The sequence below is a fragment of the Cydia splendana genome, chromosome 13, assembly GCF_910591565.1.
Source record: "Cydia splendana chromosome 13, ilCydSple1.2, whole genome shotgun sequence".
Taxonomy (NCBI): domain Eukaryota; kingdom Metazoa; phylum Arthropoda; class Insecta; order Lepidoptera; family Tortricidae; genus Cydia; species Cydia splendana.
Genome location: NC_085972.1, coordinates 20,469,460 through 20,492,895, shown reverse-complemented (window position 1 = coordinate 20,492,895; position 23,436 = coordinate 20,469,460). Strand labels below are relative to the sequence as shown.

At 35.5% G+C, this 23,436-nt stretch overlaps 1 protein-coding gene and 1 long non-coding RNA gene across 7 annotated transcripts in view; one reads left to right on the top strand and one right to left on the bottom strand.

Moving 5' to 3' along the window:
* LOC134796328 (uncharacterized) overlaps positions 1–23,436 on the bottom strand; it is a 280,891-nt gene that overhangs the window by 126,309 nt on the left and 131,146 nt on the right. The gene's annotated exons all lie outside the window — the stretch shown is intronic.
* LOC134796317 (mucin-3A) overlaps positions 13,931–23,436 on the top strand; it is a 103,116-nt gene continuing 93,610 nt past the window's right edge. For 3 of the 6 annotated variants that reach the window (XM_063768402.1, XM_063768401.1, XM_063768400.1), the window contains exon 1: positions 13,933–14,097. The gene's annotated coding sequence lies outside the window, so the exon portion shown is untranslated. Of the gene's footprint in view, positions 14,098–23,436 lie in introns of all 6 variants that reach the window. The other 3 variants (XM_063768405.1, XM_063768404.1, XM_063768406.1) reach the window with 2 other exon arrangements.

Below are 23,436 nucleotides of genomic sequence, written 5' to 3'. Positions count from 1 at the left end.
TTATATGTTTTTAAGAACTATTATCTTCATGTTCCTTCAATTACCATCTCCAATAACTTAATAGTTTTTTTTATATAAAATGTTTTATGTGTCTAAAATCATCACCGTCGACCGGAAAAATCTGAACCTTTTTGTTTGCAGTGAAAATTATAGCATACCTATCGTACGATTGCGATTTTTCTCTAACTTATATCTTTTCCATGTTGTTGTTTAACACATGAAAAAATATGCAATAATTCCTTCACCGAGAAAGTACATTTAAAAATATTTAAAATTTTGTCACGAATATTCGTCAACACCGTCATGGTAATGTCAATGTGAGCTTATCTCGGTGTATGAACAACGAAATACCGCTAAAGGTCCTTGCCCTATTTTTCACTTTAGTATAGAATGCCAAAAATGATTTCACTATAAAGTCACATCACTGAATCGTGAGAAATATTACGAACAAATTTGTAAAACGTAGTTTGTCACAACAGAGCATCATCACCGTTATGCTTTGGTTTAAAAAAGTTACAAATGATATATTAGAAATAATTACTGAAATGAATGGCAAACTACATGAAGTTTATTGTGTAGCATAGACATTAACTACTATTATTCGTATTCTAGAAATAAAAACAAGAAACTCTCAAATCGTCAACACCATACCCATCATCACCGGGAAAAAATGACGACCGGTGATGATTTCATGTGTATGGTGATGACGGTTCTCAGAAACTTTTCTAGTTATTTTGCTATAATTCATTATGAAATTAAGCTGTATGTTTGAAAAACGTTCTCTATGTCTTCTAACACTATATAATGTCTACCTTATAAATGTAGAAGAAGATGTAACTATTTCTTTCACACTAGAGGATGCTTAGTTTTTAATTAACATTTTGACTGAAGTAGGCAAAATTTAGGTCATTTAGAACTTAGAACATACAAATGTTTTTTTTTTTATAATCTAATAATGTAAATCGTGCAACTTAGAGTCTGTAATTGCATGTTAGTCGTGTTAAAACAAAGTATTTAAACAAGCAACATATATTAAGTTTTAAGCGACCATAGGCTATGGTACTGGCTCACTATCGTGATGGCTTTATGTTTTTTGATAATATTATATTAATTGATGTATATAATTACAGCAATTAATAATTATACCATTGGGTAGTCACCGGACCCAATACCTAACATTTTGTAACTTATGACATGCATTACAAGTAGGGGTCTTGCAACTTATAAAACACTGATTATATATTAATGTTTAGCTATTAAACTACATATATATGGATTTAAATAATTATAGCTATTTTTAAAGTTAATTAATAAAACAACAAAAATACAAACTTGTGCAATGAATCAAACTATCAACAAAAAGTAATATATCATAAAAATTAAGCTCATTGGTAAGCCAGTAATTTTATAATATGACATAAATACCAAGTTATGCAGTAGATAAAAGAAGATGCGGGTTTAAACTGATAATAAGAGTACAATATTGTTAATATGATTTAACATTGAAAAAACCCAAAAAAATAAATGAATACATAAATTGCCTATTTCGGAACATAAATTATTTAAAATTATACAATAAAAATACTTGTTATATATTTATTTATATGAATAAAATGTATTTTTTATAATTTTCTAAAAATAATTTATGTAGCTAGTCTTATGTTCAAAAACATGTTATTTGTAATGTTTATTAAAGTTCTAAAGTCTTACAATTAAAAAAAGTTTTTGTTTTTTTAATACGTTTTTAATACATATGTAAATTAGTTCCCAAATCGTCATTACCGTACATGCAGTGTCATTACCGTCTATAAAAGAGTCATTACCATACCATGGTTGTCATCACCATCTTGCGTTTTTATTTTCCGAAAGCGATAACTTCAAATATAAGCCACAAATGATTGTATAAATACCATACATATCCCCAATACACAGCCCCCCATTACTTTACCCAGCTAGAATCGTGTTAAATTAAACATTAAAAAAAAAAATATTTTTGTATGGTGAAATTTTTTGTGCTGAAATCCACCCACCGGTCTTCTCCACATTAACCTTATGTAGATATTTCTCTACAAACATATATACAATAGAACGATGTTCAGAACCGCTATGTTAGAAATACTGAGGGAGAAAAACTGGTGTTATAAGCATGTAGGAAAGCAAGCGATATAGAGACAGGGATTTCCTGAGTTTATTAGCTGAAATTTTCTCGTTTAAGCGAAATGTAAATTGCTTTGGGAAATCTAAACCTAAATTATAGTAAAAAGTTGAATATTACCTACCACTAAAATAGTTTAAATTCGATTTATTTTTTACGATATTTATTTGTTTACCACAAATGGTTAGGAATCTCAGGAGTACCTACTCTGTAAATATCTGGCCGTAATGTGTGGAACACGCTGTATTCCCTACGCCTTATAATGCTGCATACCGATGCATGTCTGGTGCAACGTGACGTCACTGTGACGTCATCACCATTGTTCCACGGCAAGTGCAACCTAGTCTGTTTTGTTTTAGGGAAGTGGCCGTGACGGGTGTAAGATCTCTGCTACAATATTATATTAACGCATGTAGAGATTAATGTTTCTGAAAAGGAGATCCCATTTACCCCATCTGTAATTCTAGATACATACCTACACTAAGTAGTTCCGTTACTTAAGTACATTGATATATATATATATCTCTCAGGACTGGCCATACGGGCACTAAGAATAGTGCTAGTTCAGTAGTGTCACTCACGAATTGGAGCAAATTGTGCAGTCTAACGCAACTACATAGTTGCGACCAATCGCGCGCGTGATGAGAACTCATCAACCAATCGCGTTGTAGCGGTGTCACACCGCTGTGCTGGCTCCATTCATGCACCATTCTTATTGATCTTATCCAGAGGTATATGTCAATGCCTAGTTACTGATAGACAACGCATAACTTAGAGGAGTAGGATCTCCCAATTAAAAACACATTTTATTGTTTGTAATTTTTGTAAAGCTTCACGATGCAAGGATTTTATGACATATTTTGAAACTTAAGCCACTTAGGGTGAAAGAAGTTATTTTCAAGACTTACAATAACCTATACATTGAACACAGGTTAAAGTTAAGCAGGTTACAGTGAAAAATACATTTTTTATTTTTTCTCTTGAACGGATAATACCTAATACGAAAGTCTCACTTTTAGCATAGATGAATAAACCTTCATACAATATTAAAATGATATTATTACATTAGGCCCCATACCAAATTCGTAAAATAATCGAGACAAGTTAAAGTAACATTCCGTTACAAACCCCAGATTCCTGCCTTTAACCACTTGTCTCTACGAAACTACGACACTTGGGTCATGATGGTACCCTACGGTGGTTAGCTTGATACTTACCTAATATTTTGCCATAGTTATGTCCTAAATAAAATTTTCTGTGTATGAGTCAGATGCAATACCGCGGTTACAGTGAAAATATCCTTGGACAAACTTCGTGCGTGATAATTGTTGTAAAAAAATGTAAGGCCCGTGCAATGTACATTGATATTTTATTTACATAAATTGGTGCTTATAAAATCTAAAAAACTAAAACTGGAAGAGCGATGCTTTTGGACAAGACAGGTTACAGTGAAAAGTGCTACTCTTTATTTTTTATAAAAATATGTCTTAAATTTAAATGAAAATAATGACTTGACCTCGATAAACATTGTTTTAGTTTATCTAGATACATTTTTGTTTCATATGAAAAAGAGCAAATAAACATACATTCAATTCAAAAACTCGATGACAGGTTAAGATGCCACTTTTTTGAGAATTACTGCTTGAGGCGTTATTTATTTCTCTGTTAAGCATTCTGGAAGGCTACATTCTACCTATTATGTTCTTCTGGAAAATCTAGACGTTGGCCATCCACGTAGTCTGTGGCCTGCCCTTTTCTCTCTTTTGTGTAGTCACGTAATGGCACTTTTTAACAATTTAGACCAAGAAAAGTCTGCAGAGATTTTGATAGCCCGCGCAGTGCAAGTGTTATTTTAAACGTCAAACTTCTATGTAATTTAATTGTAACTCTACGCATTACAACCATCTCAGTCTAGTCTAGTCTCAGTAAGTTTTCCTGTAATAAAAGTAATTTGAAGCTAAAAAGTAATTTCCTGTAATGTGCATCTTCGAAACTCCCCATCGTGTTTAACGGACTGTTTGCTTCTCAGTATTTATATTACGACTTGACTAAAGTCATAGATGGCTTACTATATCCGGCTCGGAGGACCAGTAAACAATTAACGCATATTCAAACAATTGGAATACATAAATGGATATTTAAATGTAATCTATGAAACGCTGCCAATGAGTAGGTACTCAATACTACTTGCATCGAACCTACACAATCAGGTATGTCACCTGCGTGGGCGCCGTGACGTCACTGCGCGCGCATCCCTTATACGGTCACATCCAGAGGTGTCATTTCAACGTTTACAGAACACCGCAAGTAGAAGGCTTAACTCAGCCAGTATAAGTGAAATGATCTTAAAGTTACAGTTACCTATCATATAATCCAAAAAAATATATAAATGGAAAAAATTCGGCTCTATTCTCTATTAACCGAGATATCGAATTATTTTTCTACACAATAATGAAAAACTACAAATTGGAACATAAGTAACTGTGAAAAACAGGGGGAAGGGGGGCAATTGAACATTTTATAAATAACTTCAATCTCTATTCTTTGTTAGTTTACCAAGTTTTATCCTTTCTTCAGGGATGGATTGTAGTATGAGCTAAAAAGTCAGACTATCATAATTATTATGATATCGCTACACTGGTTATGCTTTAATTCGCCTCGCTCACGCCTGATTAATAAGAATACAGGGACAATTGCGAGCGATTATCCTAACTGTGCTTCTCTATAAGTCCAGATAATTGATCTCATCGATGGCTGTTGATTGGTCCAAATTTGAAACGGAAATCTCTTGGAAATTACATGGTGGTATTTGCGCCTTTTAATTCGTAAAAATAATGTGTTACAAAAAATCTCACATGAGGAGCTCATAGTTATTAAATACGTTTCAATTTATTAAAGTAAAAATGTTCGTTTTTTGGAACTTTTAATACGAGTGAATAGTCGTGTGAACTTTGTCCAATCATTCGGCTCGATTCGGGAAATGAATAAGAGATTCACTAGATATGAAATAGTAAAGATATGTGACGTTCCACGGCAAAAGGTAAGTACCTTATGGCGGCCGCAATAATATTGGAGCGGCGTTAATAATTGCGTAATAAGCGCCAACCGCCATAAGGTACCTTTACTCGTGGGACGACACATATCTTTACTATATCGTATCTAGTTAATCTCTAATTCATTTCCCGAATCGTCCCCATTGTCTATGTATCTAATATCGTTTTAAAAAATATATGTGATAGGCCACCTGTTTGTTTCATATTTGTCTATTGCAAAACTTATGTATATAGTTTTGTTCAATACTTAAAATAAAATGCATGTATTTAACATATAAAAAAAAAAATTTAACACCAAAATCTATGCTCCAATTAAATCGCAATAACCATAAACTTTAACATTAACAACATTATTCTCATAACCAAACCCGTCTTACCTAAGTATAAACGTCTTCAATAATTTATGAGATGCAGTCAAAATATCCTTTTACGAGACCGCATGATTTGCTCTATGGTCCGTCAAAAACTATTTCAAATTAAACGACGAAACTCCATATGATTTCAATGAGATTTTCGGCCTTTTTAATACGTTTTCTGTCGTGCCCACGCGCACACGATGATCGATCGCAGATCGCTCAGATAGCAACGCGAGAGGCGTGGGCGGTGCGGAGTCTAAGTAAACAATATTAGCAAGTAACATCGTCATTTTGGCTTGTTATCCTTGATTATTGTGAATATGAGCAATACCTACTTACTAATCAGTTATCTTAATATGTAGGTTTGTAGGTAGGTAGTCTTTATTCGTAGTTATATGTGAAAATCAGAAAAGATAGAGCTTTAATGCTGATAAAGCTGAATATATTACATATTTGTATTGTGTTCGAGGCTTTATCAGTAATAATATAGTAATTACAAGAAAAATGTTGCCGTTCCTTCGTTCATTTCATTTTATTCCAATCATTAACTAGCACGGCCCGATTCAGATATTACAATTTGTTACAGTTTCGATCTTATTTTGATACGAGCTTGAAGATCACTCACGCTGGTTGGTGCACGCGAAATGAAGTGAAAGCCGTATGTGAGATGCTCGCCAATCACCAAGACGATCGTCAAGGTCGTGTCAAAACCAGTTTATAACCGAAACAAGTTGGCAAATCTGAATCGGGCTCGAGATCACCACATTGTCAATAATGAATGTCATTATTACTTAAAGGTTGTACTTTTTTCTAATCTATAACATTGTAAAATGAAATATTATGGTCACTAATAATAGGGTAGGCATTTGACTACTAGTCAAATCAGCTCCTTTTTTCGAACTGTCAAATACAAATCAATCAAATTACCTACTCTTTACAGTTTTACACGAGTTTTAAAACATAAATTGTGTCTAAAAATAACTGATGTCTACGTTTCTCTATTAATCTTCTGGTGCTTTATTATTTGCATGGTCTAAAATAATTTATTTTCAATACAGTCAAATACCCTATAGTAGGTAATAATATCTTTTTAAAGTTCCGTACAAAACTTTGTTCACGGAACACTTATGGGATCTCTTCGGTCTTATTTTTAGTAATAATCAGTTATCTGTGGTCTAAGTCTACTAAAAATCTAACTTAATAGGTATGTATCGTTTTTATGATTAGTCCATAAAATTTAATATAAAATCCTATTATACCCGTCGATTGAAGTACCTACGTTAGTGCTTGTATATTTTTATCATCGGCACTTAATAAGTCGCCCACGTAACTAAACTGCGCATTGATATGACTTTTAAACGATTGGTAGGTCAATGGGGTTAGAAAACATATTTACTTAACTACGACAAGATACCGTAAAACAACCCAACTAATCCAACTATAGTCCAGGCGGCTTAGCACGGTCGCGTTTTTATCCCTTGTCACCATACCTGTCACGTTCTAACAAGTATGTAAGTGCGAAAGGGACGCGCATAGTGATAGTCGATAAAAATAGAACCGTGCTGAGCCCGCTGGCGGCTTAGCACGGTCGCGTTTTTATCCCTTGTCACCATGCCTGTCACGTTCTAACAAGTATGTAAGTGCGAGAGGGACGCGCATAGTGATAGTCGATAAAAATGGAACCGTGCTGAGCCCGCTGCTCTCAAAAAATTAACTCGAATGTCTTCGTTCAGTGTGACTATTATTTGAATGTCGCAGTCCAGTTATAAACATTTTCATAAATGGAAGAATAAAATCGGAAAATACCAAAAAGAAGATACTATAGATATTGAATTACGCATTGAAATTATAGGTACCTATATCCTATTATAGTAGATCGGCCGACGAGTTTCACTATTAATAGTTTTATTTGCTGACTTTACATAACGCCATTGTAACATCTACATCTATTGACGTATAAATGCAAACTATTAGTGCTGATTAAACGATGAAAATAAAATGAAATTGAGTTAAATTTCACAACATAGCGTACAGCGTAACAGCACTATGTACAAATTCCAAGACGACATTGTGAAGACGCTTGTATTATGAGATTATGACACAGTGGCACATATCCTATTGTGAGACCAGCGGGACGGGTTGTGCGGGGTATCAAGTTGCGTACTTATATGCTAGGCTGACATGATAACTTGAAGGATTTAGAGTAGGTAAAGGACATTAGGCATATATTATTTTAACCTCGAGGAACCCTGCAAAAGTGTATATACACTTTTTGAATTATACAATTCCATTTAAAATGGGTTTTAGCAATTCGCTTTAAAATATTTTGTGCATATTTAAAATTTTTATATTCAACTTTTTCATTTTATTGTGAAATTCAAAAATGAAACAATTGCCACTCAGCAGAATCAGATAAATTGAACAAAAACAAAACATTTTTACGGGTTTGCCATGATTACTTAAATTATCACCTCTTCCCTGTAGGTAATTTCGAATAGTGTTTCATACGAGTAGTACAATATTGTGTTTGTTGGAACGATAACTACAGTACTAGTCCATTAGACTTCAACGAGCGTCACAACATTTTAAATATTTATTTCTTTTTTTTTGCAGAAACTACGTGCGACCTTCTTCCAAACACGTAGGATCTAAGTATTATATTGATAGTCTAAACATCTAGACCTAGAGCCGCCCACATCACATGCCTAAAAGAATCGATATTACCCACCAATGCAGTCGCCCACCGTATGACTTCATTCACTAACCTTCAATGCTATGCAAAAAAGACGTATTCACACGATGTTTGTACTTAGATACGTTGTTTTAGCTTCAAACGTTGGGTGACGTTATTAATTTGCATTACAATACGTTTACTCCAAATCTGCCGCGGATCGCCGTTTCTAAGTGGATCGACGAATAATGTTAGCATTTGTAGTGAGCCTTTTCATTCGAGGTTTAGGTAGCAATGTACAAATTGCAGAACATTCCCAAAAAGCGGACACGTTCTCGAGAATGTTCTCAAAACATTCTGCAACATGGAAATTTATTGTTCCGCCATCTTCTCAAATCTCAGCGCGCTCGGACCAACTTGAAAAAATTAAAAAAAAAAGTCAGCCATTTTGTTAAGGTAGGCACGAATTATCAAAACCTAACAAAATATACCACAGATAAAACTCTAGATGGGTATTCTGGCCAACCTAAACAGGAGACTGCTATGTTATCTCCTAAAGTCTGGCAATATCGTGTTTTAATAATATCATAAAGTTCCATTGTGCACGGTTGTTTCGTTGGACAGGTGAACTGACAACATACAATACAACTTACAACTAAGGTCAGGTGGGATAAGAGGAACTATGGAGGAAGGTGGACACTTGTAGGGAAAATAATCAGTTAGAGATACTTAAAGATATTAAAGACTAAATTAAATGCTAATAGTAAAAAAAAAATATTTTGAGGACCCCGATTTAAGTTGATTAATTTATTTTTATCTCACCATACTTAGTATTTTAGGTTCCAAGTTTCAAGCCATCAAAATTTAGATTTAAGTAAAAACCTAACCAAATACAGCAAAGCGATCCATTTAAGCGTATCGCAGACAGGACTTTAGGTCTTGCCTCAAAACAGGTTTTAAACAGTTTAAAACGCGAGGGACTCACGATGACTCATACCGCAAGTTCTAAAACCTCATCTGTCCAAATAAGGTGTTAAACACCAAGGTTGTCCTCTCAATATAAACAATATTTACGAGTTTTGCACTTTTGAGATTCAGATAAAACTTTTGCAGGATTAAGTTGTTCAGAAACTAGGTTATCAATCTTGCGACATGTACCTATATGGCTCGAAGGCCTTGGACAGGAACATAAATATAGTACAATATTGTCAATGAAATAGTAATTATGTTGTTGACTCACAAGCGAACCTTCTAGATTTAAACAATCATATGCATTTTCCTCGAACACAAACAAGTATTTAATCATAAGAAGCGCGGTTATTATAAACTGTGCTAAATGCTATACATAAAATGTATCACTAATAAAATGAGTGTCGTCATAGAAATGTATGGAATAGTTGACAGTTACAAAGAAGGTGATCCTTCTTGTAAAGAATTCGGTCAAGTGCGGGGTGTGTCACTTTATAGTTATTTACAATGCTTATGTTTCATGCATCTCCTCACAAACAATTACAAACATTTCTCCGTAGCATCCTGAAGCAGGTCAGAAATTGAATACCTACCAATAGGCAACTTTTTTTACTATAATTTTGTAAGAATACCTATACTAACAATTTGATGTTTTTTATGGAGCGACATGTTCACCTCGGTGACAAGTTCTAAAAAAAAAGAGAGAAAAAAAAACCAGTCCCGTCAAGACAGAGTTACGAGGATTTACGCCATAGGTATTTTTATGTATCTTTAAATGTCGTTTGTCCTCCTTGCACCATCTTTTAGTGTTTCAGGCCCTATGGTTGACTGGCAGAGAATACCTTTTGGCATTAAATCCTCCATTTGTGCATAATTGTATATCTTTGTGCAATAACAATAAAGTTTAAATAAATAAACATATATCGCTCAATCGGTTCGAGACTGTTCCGAGCACTTGTTATGAAAAAAAAAACATTTTAGACAAGACATGATTGTGGTCACGAAATATTAGTCCCACCTCAGAATGGTGCTAATAGCCTATTCCATTGGAGTCAGCCACGAAAAAAGAGAACGCCTCATGCGTTAGGGTAGGACACTATGATTCGTGAAATCGTGACCCTACAGTCTATGCTTACCTAAGTTCTATTACCTACTCTGTGTCTTTATCACGTATTTACAATACTTTTACATCACATATCACATTCATACGAGTTAAGTGTTGAGACGATGGTTCTGTGAGCATCGGGAACAGAGCAGACCAACTTGTAAACAGTTCTTGGAATGTATGTGCACTTGATGACTCCTATTTTGGTACTAATCGTATACAATAAGTATGTAAAAAACCGCTTAATATCCAGCATTTGCATACACTTATACTTGTAACTGAGAATTTACTCTCATTTATTTCAATGTGATCGTGACTATGGGTACTAAATGGCTTTGGTTTCCGCGATTCTACTCGTTTTTATATTTTTCAATTAAACTATTTATTTCGCTCGATTTGACCCTACCATCCCGTACAAACATAGTCACATACATCGCAACGCAAGTTAAATAAAACCAATAATAAAACCCTTTTTGTTGCATCTGTCATCCCGATCACATCCCGACACATTTTAAAGTTTTAGTTTAGTGTTTGTCGAACTACCATTGTTATTTAGGTACTACCTATTGTTTTAGGTCCGCAGTTTTAGGTTGTCTTCGGTTTAATTGCATTTAATTGCAAACCGATTTTAAGTCGCGAAGTTACTTAATGTCCAAGATCCGGCAGCGGTGCCCCGGACAATAGCATTGTCAATTGTGCAAGCTGTTTCGGCGACTATTGTCTGCCTGACCACTTTATCTGGCCGTGATACTATCGCACTAATTATTAGAAGCTGATTCTAATTTAGCCACTAACCAACTACTGATGTTCCGTCGGAAAATTTCTAAAATTGCGGAATTTCCACATAGAAAAAAATCGGAATCTACTCATATTTTTTATGGGAAACGAAATTTTCCATTTCCGAAATAAATGTTTTTTTTTTTGTTTCCTGCTACTACTCCATCGACATTTTGAAATCAGTTAAAATGTAGTTAAACTCAGTGGAAAAAAAAATTGCATTAGAAAAGCGGTAAGTACTAATACTCAAGATATTATTTTAGGAGGCTGTAATATCAGGAGATATGCCATAATTCGTGGTGATATTACCATTGCGCCAGAGCAGCGCCGCTCTGAGGGCGTATTCAGACAAGTTAAATATGATATCAGTTTCTTTTTATATCAATACATCCATGTCCTGCGTTATACTCATTATTTGTTTTACCAATAAATACAAAATAAATAAAACACATAATCTGGTGAATTTCAAATTTGTTTCATAAGTAGGTACCTAATTTAAAAGCAAAATTTACATTTCGAAATGTCAGAACGATCCAATCCAACAGTATGAATTGGTTAGATACGTAATTACGTATGTTGTCTTAGATATGTTATTCATAATTAACTACATATTTCACAAACTACGTAACGTAACTATGTAACGCGACATACAAATATTTACCATAATCAAATTGGTATTCTATTTTATTTCCGAATCCGAGTCTAAGAACACGCGATATCCATTTCATTCGTAATCATATTCATAAAAAGTAACTGGTAAAGAGCCGAGTTATCTCATCTAAATAAATAATGCACTTAGACTAATTAGTGGAGAGGAGAGTGGATCCGGAATGTGGCTTATATGGGATTGTATCTTTATACTTATTGACTTAATGAAATGTCCTCTCTAAGTGGGGTTTAATTTTTAAAGATTTTAATACAAATCAAAGTTACAAAGCATATTATTACAATGACACCGATACCTAATTTAAATTTCAAGGGACCGCCGGCAATTTTGTGTCAATTAACCAGGTTTTCCATTCAAGCAGGTCGTAGGTACCGTAAAACCTCCCAACTATAGTATAGTTCAGCAGTTCTCAATCTTTTTTTTTGACGGAACCCTTTTGGAAAGCGAAATACTTGATGGAACCCTACAATAAAACAATAGTTTTTAGAAGTGTTTTTTTGCATAGTAAAATTTTTCGAGGCGACTAAAGCATAGTGTTCTAAATTCTTGCGGAACCCCTGCAGGGGTGTCGCGGAACCCTAGGGTTCCGCGGAACACACTTAGAGAATGGCTGGTATAGTCCAACCAAAAGCTCCCAGCTATGGTCCAAATTTAACTCTTCGTTCAGGTGTGACTTATATTTGATTTTAAGTTGTAAGGCAAAATAGTTACTGGTAGAGAAAGCTTTTTGGCATTAAGTCCGCCTTTTGTACGATAAGTTTTCTTTTGTGCAATAAAGTTTAAATAAATAAATAGTTATATAATTACAAATGGAAATAAACACTCATACATAGCCAAAAACAACATTAGTATCGATACTTAATTACTTAATTACTTAAATATTGACCTTGTGGACCATAGTTGCAGTACTGGACAGTTTTGGGTGGTTTTACGGTCCCAAATATCCAGGTTCAATTGTTATCAATCCTTGTCTCATTTATACAGGGTGGCCAAAAAATAAGCCAGGGAGGTTTTGGGATTATACTGAGCAATCTTTACTATGGGACCAACCCCGAAATCGCGAAAAAATAATATTTCGCAATTTCGGGGTTGATCCCATAGTAAAAGTTGCTCAGTATAATCCCAAAACCTCCCTGGCAACGGAAATGCACTTATTTTTTGGCCAACCTGTATAGGTGTGTTGGTTTAACAGAGATTGCGATGGAGGTGGAAAAAAGTAATAACCATTTCAAGTAGTTTCACAATCTTATATTCTGATTTTCTGACCTTTGGTTGCAATTATTGAGGTTTCCCAATTAACCAGGTTTCACTGAATACCTTTTCCGTCACCTGTTAGCTATTTGACCTGCTTACACACTATTACACAGTTACATATACATTTTTCAAAGTCTTACGAAATTTGTACAACCTACCTGTGAGAAGTGTTTGAGTGGAGTGACCTTAATTTTTGTTCATTAACCTACCTGAGTGGACTTATCAAGCAAATACTTACCGATAAGTAAAGTGTAAAAAAAAACGATTAAGGTAGACGTCCGTGCGGTTCGAGTGATCGTCACTGCCCTAGTAGGTACATGTCATCTTTAAGGATGATTCACGTTAGAACGGCCCCGGTCCGGGCCGAGGCATCCGACACTTCTTTTCTATAGAAAGCGTCACGTGATCTCCGGTCACCTGTCATAGAAAACGAAGTGTCGGTTCCCCTGCCCGTCATCTTGTAAACTTATGTCATTAACAATAGAGGTGACGGCAGGGTGTCAAATATTGGGCATTAACGTGTCGAGCAACTTGAGTATAGGACATATCTTACCTACATATATGCCATGTGTCGTCATGTCTTAATAAGGTATGTAAATGTAACAACAGATATGTTTAAATTTTCAGACCGTTTGGGTATAGAAAGCCAGAAAGCAACCATTCCTTCTTCATCAATACATTATTCCCCCAAATAATTGGAGTCAAATGAATCATTTGAGGGCTATAGAATCAAAAACGCCTCTGTCTATATTATGGACAGAGGTGTTATCGCTTCTATGCGTGTGAGACCAACTGGCTTATATTATACATAATACCAATACACACTAACTAAACCGAATGCGTGCTTCACTATGTAACAGAGCAGATCGTAGTGTAAACCAGCCTTTAAGGCACAGGCTGCGGGTCACGGAGGGTTGAGGAGCCGGCGCTCGCGCAGGCAGTCCGCGCGCACCTCGCTCGGACGCCGCACGCTCCGACACGACCCGAACGCGATAACACTACTAACACGCTTGTGAGCTTAACAATACATTAACATAAGGTGAAAACGAAAAGTGAAGTGGAATTTAAATGGTAACGGGCTAGCAGACAGGTGAGTCTTATTACATCTTAGGTGTAAAGTAAATAAGACGGTTGGTCAGCTGAGCGCGACGTTACTGTCGTTACTCATTCAAAACTTTTTAAACGTGTTTGCGCATAAAAATAAGGCTTGATTCTTTGATACGTTGATACAGCTTATTAAAATTTGAATAGTGTTAGTTGCTGGGATGTAGGATATACAGGTTACAAGCCAAGAGACTGCGCAAGGAAGTTTATTATTGTAATTGGATTGACATTTACCTAAAGGTCTTATGTTGTAGACCTATCGCATCCAGAACAAACAATAGGTCTCCTTGCTTGAGTACCAATTATAAACAATGTTAATTTTATTATGGTATAATCTTTACCTTCATAATACCACTAAGTACAAGATGTAGATTCACACAATAGCAAATTTTTCATACGTATAAGAATCCAACTTTATTTAGGTACATGTTATTGAATTAAGTGTTACATAATCCGAACTGGCAAACTTTAATTCCTTATGGAATGTCATTTGTAGGTATATTATTACCTACCTACTATATTTAACATGAATCTCCTTTTATTCTATGAAAAATGAGAGTATGTAATAGTACGTACCTAAAGGATTGTTTCTTAAATAGTCATGACATTGATATTGTTTTCATTCTTTGAATTGGGTGACGAAGCCCGAAGGTATGTCGGGAGACGCTCGCTGTTTGTGTTTGCTCTCAATTGTTTGCATTCCACTGCAGCTTTGTTCCCCCTGTTGTAATGTAATCCCATATTTGTACAATTGGACCTGGATCCCAGGTAGGCCCTAGTTCAACAGACAGAGTTCGACGACTCTGTGACTAAACTTCAAAACAATGTGTACCTACCCTCTTTAGTTATTCATAATTTTTATACGGCTCGTGACCTAAATCTTTGTTTCTTGAGAATGTTATGTGAGTTACCTACATTAATATTGAATTCTGGTGATTCATAAGACTTTACAAACTTGAACTTCGCCAGTCATCTGACAGAGCACGTAAATCTATCTGATACAACCTTATTTGCAAAACTGTAGGCGTAAGTATTATATTTTCGCGCTTTGAAGAGAGATAGATGTTGGTTAATTTATAAGTGACTGTGTCCAACAGTTTCCTAAAGACAGAGATGACGTCAAAAACGACAAAATACGAATACATACAATGAAATAAAAGAATAGAAGAGTGCAGCGAGCCAAAAGCGGAGTTATGTGAACCGGCGCGGCGGGGAAATAAAAGAACTCTTTAAACGCTTTTAAGTGGCAAGTCTGAACCTAGATGTATGTTATCTTATAAGATATTAAGACATACATTATGTTTAACTTATTAACCGATGAGCCAAATCTCTGACTCATTAGGTATCTCATTAAAATGGGTTAGCAATGGTTTATATAAAATCAATTTATACAAAAAAAAAGTAAAAACGCTTTAAGGTGCAATCGGGGAGAATATTTAGAGAAATTTAATATTGGTTTAGTTACATTAAGTATAGGTATTTAAATCTTAGCTCGCTGTCGACAAAAATCACAAAAAAAAGTCTACGTTTCTCTCGTAGATATTTAAACATCATAATTTCAATTTCATAGAAGTTTGACGTTTAAAATAATAATATCTGGTAGACCGAGCTTTGCTCGGAAAATATATAAAAACTCAAAGATGCGCATTTTCCCAGAGATACGACCTAGCTACATATATCGATTTATCGCCCCCGAAAACCCCAATATAGCAAATTTCATCGAAATTGTTAGAGCCATTTCCGAGATCCCCGAAATAACATACATATAAATAAATAAACAAGAATTGCTCATTTAAAGGTATTATATATAATATTATTATATTATATAGATAGATTGCACAGTCTGAGCTATTACAATCGCTGCTAACATAGCTTGGTGTAACTCTAATGTAGGTATCTATTAGAAACCCATAACAACCTAACAAACTAGCCTACTTCTTGATCAGTTAAGCCCCCAAACGACAAGTCATACAAGCCAATACAAATCCTTAACTAACTTATGAAGCAGACAAATTAATTAATCAACATTATTAACAGCTGTATCAATCGACCTCCCACACCAACTCATCATCAGTAACCACAACTATCAGTGTAATAGCCCGTGAAAACCGTAGAGCGCGCGAGCGGTATTTGACGTGCCGTGACGGCTGTTGACGAGTGTGACGTGTGTTGACGTGAGGTGTGTGTTACGATGTCAATTCAGATTACTTTCTTCGATGAATCACTTTGTGATCTTGGCCTAAATAGCCCATGTCCCAGTTTAAACCGAGAATTAAATGTGATAACTTTACTATTTAATTATGTGAACCAGACTATGATATTTACGATTGTCACGAGCTGATGAAACACGAAGTTGAATACTGCTTGCTTGGGAGAGATTAAAATCAAATTAACGAAACTTGTAAATCAGTCGATGAGAAATGTCAACCATATGTCAACCACCTTCCGTCCGTTTTGTCTGCGCCAGTTGTATAAAAATCACACCAGTGCAAAAAATTTACATAATACACACGAAATCAATAAAAATAGTCAGTTTCTATAAAACATCCGTACAAAGCAACCTGTTTTCTTTTTGAATGTAATATTGTTTATTAATGCCATGATTACACTAACTAAGTATATTAACTCCAATGTTTATTTACATTTATCTACAATTGCGCGTAACAGGAAGAAAGATGAACAAGATATAGCGATGAAAAGATAGTCACGTGCATTGTGCAAACAGTATAGTTAACTACGTATTACATTGAAATGGCATAACTACATTTGGTTTCTAAACACGCATAAGCTTTTTATCATTGGTTACTACCTAATATGTTACGCTTTTTAAACTGTTGTTGTTGTTTATGTTTATACTAGAATTTCAAAAAATATATCGCCACTCATTAGTGCTTCCCTTTTCTTGGAAAGATAGGTAATTGGAATTAATTTGTTTTTGCCATACCTATCATATTTTGCAAGTCAAATATTGGTAAATAAATATTTGGCATGCAAAATAGGATGCCCACATTTTAATTGCTCATAGACATACAAAATGAACAATTTATCACAATAAATTGGACTATAAAAAATATATGGCCAACTAACAACTATTGTCGCGCACTATACGCCGCGCGTGCGTTATCGGCGCTGCGTTGCGCGTTGCATGCGTACGGCGCCAGCGTCTTTTGTAATGTTTTTGATAGGCTATCGCATAAGGCACACACAAGGTGTTAGAGATACATCGGACAAGATGTCTTAATACTTAGGATTCTTGGAAGTTACGTTTGATACACGTCTGATGTCATTTTAGAGAAATATGTTTTTAACAAAATTTGTTATTTTTTCTTTAGTTATCAAAAGGTTTAGTTAGAGTTTAGTTTAGATTGCGGGTCACTTCTGGCTGAGATTGACTCAGGAGCGGGACAAGTGGCGTACTAGAAGAGAGGCTTATGCTCAGCAGTGGGCGATAAAAGGTTGATAATTATGATCATTAGTTAGAGTACGAGTAAAACAGTTCCCCGCAAAACTCTGCGTATAATCCAACAGCACTGCACTGCTTTTTTACCTATTTTTTACCTACCTTAGTGCCTGAAGCTAGGCTCTTTTGTAATTAAGTAGAATAGAATAGAATAGAATAGAAGCCCTTATAGGTATGATTTAAGTTTTGTTGTGGTTTCACTCGATTCGTTTCGCCGATTCGTCAATGTGAGTATATTGTATAGTCAAGTGTAAGTACCTATATGACTTTTCGTATTCTATTCTATTCATGTAATTTTATGTGTCATTGGAGTATTTCTCCAGAATGTCGGCATGCTTGCGAACGGCGCTATACAGGGTGACCTTAGCCATTGGACAAACCCTGAAATCCCACGTAGGGTTACTTCTCAGAAATGCTCTAACCGTAATATTTTTTTAATTAGAACAAAAGATAAAAAATAAATTATCAAACAAAAGTTATTTCCATTAATCGACAACAAAAAGAAACATGTACTCTAATAATCATTGGCAGTGCTTTTGACTATTTGTTTGAAAATGTGCGACAATGATGACATTTGTCAAAAGTTAGAATCTTATTAATGTCATAAATAAAAAAGATTATCAAAACGGTCGAAGAAGGTTTTATACTACCTATTTATTACTAACACATACAGGTTGCTCCAAAGTAAAAAAATCGTAATTTGTTAATTTCTTCGTAACCGCTACACCGATTGTTATGATACTTTTCTCAAAAATGGACGGCAAAGTCGACTTTGCCGTTTAAAAAATAGGTTGCGAAGCGCGTAGTTTATGGTCAGTCAAAAATTAAAAAGTTAAAAACATTGCAGTCTCGATTTTGGGACTGCAATGTTGCATACAAATTCCATTATTTGTCGAGTTCCAAACTTTTTAAAAGTTGAAATGGCCATATCAAATGAAGGCACAGGCCCATTAAACAGCCAAACAGATGATTAGTACCGCGACTATTTAGCTGTCTCAAATAGGTTGGCGTATTTTCGGCAGAAAAATACACTTCTATTTTTTTATTAAAAAAATAAAAAGGCGGCAAAGCTAATTTTTTCAATTGTTTCTATTTTTTTCTGTGAAAATATATACGTAAGAAAGTTGCTTTTGTAAAATATTTCTATGATATTTATATTTCTTGCACCATTTTTGAGAAAAGCACTATATATGACTCGGCTGGAAGGCTACTTGCTGGCTTCGGATTCAATTAAACGGACTCCCAAGGTCGTCCGTTTAAAACGAATCCTCAGCCTGCAAGTAGCTACTTCCGAGCCTCGACAATAATGTACTATTGTATACTGGTTCTAAATACCCTAATACATATTATGTCCATTTCGGGTTTGACCAATGGCTAGTGACACCCTGTATACTCTTTAGGTGTTTCTAGAGAGGGTAACAAATCAGGTTATGGTTTGTTCGATCGAGTTCACATACCTACATCTTTTTTAAGCCAACGTATCAAAAATATATTATGCAAACGTATTCTCATTGTCTTAGTTTATTCTTGCATTCCTCATATTCCTCACAACTTGGATTACGTGGTCTTAATGCCATTTATTTTTGTATTTATGATATAACTTGTTCCATACGTCCTTGTTATGAATATTTTCTATGTAGGTAAATATGTATTTATGTAAATTACAGTATATTATGCTCCTGGCTTAGAAGTCGATATCTTTTCTTTTATCCATCGATGAAGAACACCATTCCTCGGTCTTCTAATAGTCGTCTTCTTTCAATTTCTCTTTAAGACGGTATACATTTAATTAATATTTACACAACACTTCTGTCTCTGATAACGGCGCGCCGCACCGCTGACTCACCGGCGTTGGAGCATTCCTAAATTATATGCTTCATTGTTTATTTGCTGAGTTTGCCGATAAGATAATTTATTTATTTTTTGCACGAAAAGTAGCGGGAGACTTGTTTACATATTGTTTGTGTTAAGCTGGTTCTGAATGGAGAATGCTAGCATGGACCTAAAATGCGATATATATAGTTAACCGTAAAAAATACCCGTTTATCAACTCTGCAGAAACATTTTCAAACGATAGTTCAATCGAATATGAAAACTCGCATGTAAGGCTCTTAAAGGCGGCTTTTTTAACCTTCTTTAATTTCCTTCAAAAAGGACAACTATATCCATTTAGCAAAGTATATAAATAATTGTCTCTCATTTTCCAATACCCCAGTCGGTATTGACGGTCCACAAGCAGACTTAACTGAGTCAGTCATTATTGCATTTGTCTGTGCTCCCACGCAGCGTAGGCTTTATTATAACCAGCCATGTTTTGCGGAAACATGCTATTGATTTTTTATTCATAAGACGATATACTTTTCCTGTAGCGTTACTTGAGAATTGAGATCGGCGGAAGGTTTCATAAAGATACGGCATATTTTATATTATTATCGGATTAATGAATAATTACCACGTAGATGGTTGGCAGTCCTCAAGTGTACGTTTTTTCCAGAAATTTCCTGCCTCGCATAGCTAAACTGTGGAGAGAACTGTCGGCTGCAGTGTTTGCGACCTTCAAACTTTCATGAAAAAAGCGTACTCCCATCTTAAATTCCGGCAACGCACTTGCAACCCCTCTGGTGTTGCACGTGTCCTTAGGCGGCGGTAATTGCTTACTAGCAAGCAATTCGGTTGTGCGTTTGCCTTCTATATCACAAAAAAAAATGTTAATAATCGCACGCTTGGAACAGTCGACTAACATAGGGTAGCCTTCTCGTAGGAAATAGGTATTTAGATAGTGAAGTGGTTTTGATACGACCTTGAAGATCGCTCACGCTGATTGGTGCATGCGAAATGCAAAGTAAGACGCGTAGTGTGAGATGCGCACCATTCACCAAGACGGTCGTCAAAGTGGCCTACCGAGAAAACCAAAATTCGCAAATTGCGGGGATCTTTCTCTTTTACTCCAATTAAGGCATAATTAGAGTGACAGAGAAAGATGCCCGCAATTTGCGAACTTCGATTTTCGCGGTTATATTAGCCCTGCCCCGCGTGCCCGCACTCCCTGCTCTGAATTTGACCTGAGAGATGCCACGGTCCGGGCTGTCAGCACCGTTGCTATCTGGGTATCCACTGTTTAGGGAAACCTCGACACGAGAGAAGAAGAAGGTCGTATCACAACAAGATCAAAACCATTACAATTTCTTAAATTAGAATCGACCTTAGGGACATGTAGCATTTATAACTATACCTACTTATAACTAATAGCATAACACAGACCACAACACTTAAAGAGATTAGTCAGTTATTTACATACCACCCAAGTTATTAAAGCTGTAGGTATTGGCGTAGGTTCGCGGTTTTTCTACATCGTGTCGTCATCAACGCAACCGTCAACCGCTTTTATTATTCACACGTTGATTTTTTAAGGCTTTTATAATTTTATACACAGCGCGTCACCATGCCATACCAGACTCTTACTACCTATTTATATGTAAGCTTATAACACCGAAAAATGCGCAGTTGTTAGGTACTAATCTCGCGGTGAAAATACCAAACCTTTAATTCAATAGGGTCGGACCAAGCTAACTCTGCATTTTCTTTTCTTAGCCCGTTACAGTATCCCACTGCTGGGCAAAGGCCTCTCCCCTTAATTTTCACAATTCCCGTTGTTGTGCTTTTTCCGGCCAGTTACTGATGAAGGCGTCTAAGTGCAACTCTGAATGCCATGCCAAATTTCTATGAGAATATTACGTTTATAAGGACATTACCTCACTTTGTTTTATCAAGTCGGCACAAAGTCAGCGTAGACGGACTCTAAGCATTTATTATTTATAAGTTTATTTATTTTAAGTTTTGGGTTTCTTTATTATAAAATAAACCAGTTATCAATGGAGCTCAAATATCCGCTTCTTGATCCTTATGTTGGTTTGCTAACGGCAGCGCTCGGTAAGCGTTTGTAAACATTCCTTGTTAACTAGTATAATTATATTTATCTACAAAATTATCATTACACGCCTCATTACAAGTAGATTCATTATAAATAATTGATCGAAAATTATGTAGTGTCTTTATTAAATAAGATTAGTATTTTTTTTTGTATTCTATATGTATTAGAGTCATTAGAGAGGTGTAAACGTGTATAGTTTATTATTGTCTTTACGTTACTTATTGTCTTTTTCGAGTTATAGAGGTTTGTTAATGAATAACTTCAAGAAATAGAGGTAAAAAGACAATACGCCTATTTTGTTGAGTTGTAGAAGTCCAATTTAATTTTTCAAGATTAGGTAAAAATTTACTGGATAGACGTGAAGGGAATCGTTGATTACTTCGTCTTAATGAGGTTGGGCTTTGAAGGGAGGATTTCGCCCTATCGAGGTTATATAAATACGATGCCCTGCAAGTCAAGTAAAATCAAGTTGAGATTCGGAAAGTAGGTACTAATGTATCTCCTAACGCACCGTGTTAAAGAAAATTTTACGTTAAAAAATGTCTAGCGCTCATTACGTTACGTCTGTACGGCAGGAATGGCCTGGCCATGTTCGGTAGACAGGCCTTACGCGACAAATGCCGATCTCAGACAGGACAGGACACGGACAGAACACCACACTCAATTACACAAGAAAGCCACAAGGCTTTCTATCCTCTATAGCCTGTAGGCGGTTATCCCATTGCCGGTGACGAGCTAAAAGCGAGGTAGTTAAGGTAAACGTCTCAGTACTCGAAGGTGCTAGTGCCTATAATAGATGATATCCCATGTTATCACTTTGACGGAAGTTTAAATATGTTAAATATACTGGGACAGTGACAAGGACTTGATCGTCTACCCTAAGCTTAAAGCATTTAATAACCGGAGTCGCCTTTTTTAAGAGCTTTTAGCAAACTGTTTTTGGATTGCAGGATCATCTAATAACAAAAACATTAAATATTACATACTAGTCCTTTCCCGATCATCATAATCATTCTAATTTCCACTTGTATTGCTTATAATGTCATCATATCTCAAGCAAGTTATCTATTTCCACAATTGTAGATTACCGGTTAGAAGGTTGCAGCGTCGTTGTGCTTAGTGATGTGCTGAAATTTTGAATCAAACTTTTACTGTTACTGTATGTTATTCATTAAGCGCCACTTGCACCATTCCACTAACCCCGGGTTAACCGGTTAAACCTGGAGTTACCATGGTTACCAGTACAATTTGACACTAAGTTAACGGTTTAACCGCTTAACCTCGGGTTAGTGGGATGGTACAAGTGGCCCTAAGAAACCTAAGCGACAGCTAAATATGTGATTTCTTATCCTGACTATAATCTATATTCAACACACCTACGTCGTCTCCATAAGTACCGATTCCAGTATTCATAGGACCAGGAAGTAGGTACTTATTCCTAAGAATAAGTATATCTTTCACTATTTAATCAATCTAACAATAAACCAATCGTTTTAATTTTACTCTATTAACTGTAGGTACATATACATTAAATGACCGTACAACAATTCAATCATTTGGTTTAGCCCATGGTTGTTTGTTAGAGAATGCCTTCTGTCATTAAGTCCACCATTTGTACTTTCATGTATTTGTGCAATAATGTTTGAATAAATAATAAATAAATAAATCACATCATTTGCTTGTCCTTTCCCCTTTTGCATCTTGTTGTTTTCTTCCATATCTCCGTCACTCATCGTGTTACGATTTACTTCATCTCTCACTTAGTCCATCCTTTCCTTGGTATGATCACATCACTAGTTGTGTTATATTAGCAGCTAGTGCATTAGTAATAATGCGCTTTCAAGTGATCGGTGTCGGTATCCTCGCCCACGCGCCGCGCCGCAGAACCGGCGGTGACGCGATGCGCTGCGCCAGGGCTTTCCACCTCCATAATA